This window comes from Sceloporus occidentalis, unplaced genomic scaffold, assembly GCF_023333645.1.
Source record: "Sceloporus occidentalis isolate IW3139 unplaced genomic scaffold, rSceOcc1.0.p SCAF_19, whole genome shotgun sequence".
NCBI classification, from domain to species: Eukaryota; Metazoa; Chordata; class Lepidosauria; order Squamata; family Phrynosomatidae; genus Sceloporus; species Sceloporus occidentalis.
In genome coordinates, this window is record NW_028316999.1 from 10,584,947 (window position 1) to 10,587,274 (window position 2,328).

Sequence of the window (2,328 nt, forward strand, 5' to 3'; positions counted from 1 at the left end):
GCCCAGCAGCACCGTGCTGCTAGCCCTAATTCTTTTTGGGCAAAACAGCCATGGACTCCCATTGATGTGCCAGAATTTCTTAAATTCTGGGCACTCACAATGTTAATGGGCATTATAAAAAAGCCCTCCATCCGCTCCTACTGGAGCACCAGCCCCATCTTTAGTACCCCCATTTTTGCCCAAACTATAACTAGGCAAAGGTATGAAATGATTCTTCGTTTCATGCATTTTAGCGACAACAGCCTGTGCCCCCCTAAGGAGGACCCCCAGTTTGATAGGCTGTACAAAATCCGCCCCCTGATTACCCATCTCGCTGCCAGGTTTCCAGAGGTTTATACACCTGGAAAAAATATCTGCGTGGATGAATCCCTAATGAAATATAAAGGAAGGTTGGGATTCAAGCAGTATATTCCTTCCAAGCGCTCCAGGTATGGAGTGAAGGTGTATAAGCTCTGCGAGAGCGAGACAGGATATACTCATGCCTTCCGGGTATACGAGGGTAAGGATAGCTACCTTGACCCTCCAGGTTGCCCAGATCATCTGGGCACCAGTGCCAAGATTGTTTGGGACCTAATATTCCCCCTTATGAACAAAGGCTACCACTTGTATGTAGATAACTTCTATACAAGCGTCCCTTTGTTCAAGCTGCTGTATTGTTTCGATACGGTAGCTTGCGGTTCTATAAAAAAGAACCGCTTGGGTTTCCCACAACGCCTGGTACGAACCCGGCTAGGAAAGGGGGAGACCTCAGCTCTACGCCAAGAGGAGCTTTTGGCATTGAAGTTCAAGGACAGAAAAGAGGTGTGCATGCTGAGCACCATCCACGATGAGAGAACCGTGGAGGTTTCTGTCCGTGGCAGAGCTGGGGTCACTACAAAGCCAGTGTGCATCAGGGCCTATAACAAGCACATGGGTGGAGTTGATCTGTCAGATCAACTCCTACAGCCCTACCTCATTATGAGGAAGACAAAGGCCTGGTACAAGAAGGTTGCAATTTATCTAATGCAAATTGCAACCTATAACGCTTTTTTGCTGCACAAAAAAGCAGACACTGGGCTGAAGCTGTCTTTTTTGCAGTTTCAGCTCGAAGTAATTTCAGGTATCTTGTACCGTGATGCACCTGGTCCCGAAGTAGTGATGGGAACCAACAGAATTGGGGCTACCCATTTTATTTTTAAAATCCCCCCTACAGCAAAGAAGCAGAATCCCCAAAAGAGATGCAGGGTATGCTACAGCAGGGGGCAAAGAAAGGACACCACATTTTACTGTCCAGATTGCCCTGGAAAACCTGCACTCTGTGTCGGTGACTGCTTCAAGCTGTATCACACAGTTTCCCATTTTTAATTTTTTTTTTGTTCCTGCTCCATTTTTGTATTTTTTTTTAATTTTTTGTTACATTTACTGTTTTTTAGCTTTTATTTGCTCCACCATTTTTAAGCGTTTTTATTTGCACTGTCAAGTGACCCCTGTGTCCATTCCGTGGCATGAGGGACCACTTAAGGTGCTAGATCAAATCCCTTCTTGGAGATAGGCCAGGCTTTCTTGTAACCTGTCCCTACTGATAGTTGGGTACAAGCATTTTTCTTTACCCAGATGTAAAATTCCTACTGAATTTGAATTGCTCATGTTCCAAATGTGGCCCTTTTGCCCCCAAACAATCTGACAAACCCATGCATGTGGGGTATCAATGTACTCAGGAGATGTTGCTGGACACATATCTGGGTGTTGTGTGACAGCAACATATACCAGGAGCTGTAATTTCACACCTGAAGTACAAAGTATGTGAAAAAAACACCAAAAACAATTACTATCCCAAACTTTGACAAGGGTTGGTGGTAGGATTAGTGCATGGAAAGGGTTAAACTATCAGCATCTAAAATACCCTGGGGTGTCTAGTTTTCAAAAATATATGGTTTGGTGGGGTAAATTCAGAGAAAAATGGTTTTGAATTAGCAAAACGCTACTTGTACTTATTGCCCCATAACGTGTAGAAGAAAGCAAAAAAACATAAAAACATTGGGTATTTCTAAACTCGGGACAAATAGTAGAATCTATTTAGCAGGTTTTTTCAGTAGTTTTTTATGATGAATAAAAGATTTTTCAAATAAAAGTGAGAAAATGTGTTTTTTTTTCAATTTTTCGTCATATTTTATTATTTTTATTATAGGAAATTACATCATATGAAAAAAATTTTGGTGTCTGAAGAAAGCCCTTCTTGTCCTGAAAAAAACAATATATAACTTGTGTGGGTTTAGTAAATGGGTTAAGAGAAAATTACAGCTAAACACAAACACCACAGAAACGATAAAACAGCCATTGTCACGAAGG

General features: G+C 42.0%; 1 non-coding gene across 1 annotated transcript; it reads left to right on the top strand.

The window, feature by feature from the left end:
* The first annotated feature begins 1,447 nt into the window (after positions 1-1,447).
* LOC149302390 (small nucleolar RNA SNORA35) lies at positions 1,448-1,577 on the top strand. Its single transcript, XR_016272090.1, has one exon. It is a non-coding gene; the product is annotated as a small nucleolar RNA SNORA35 (small nucleolar RNA).
* The last annotated feature ends 751 nt before the right edge of the window (positions 1,578-2,328 follow it).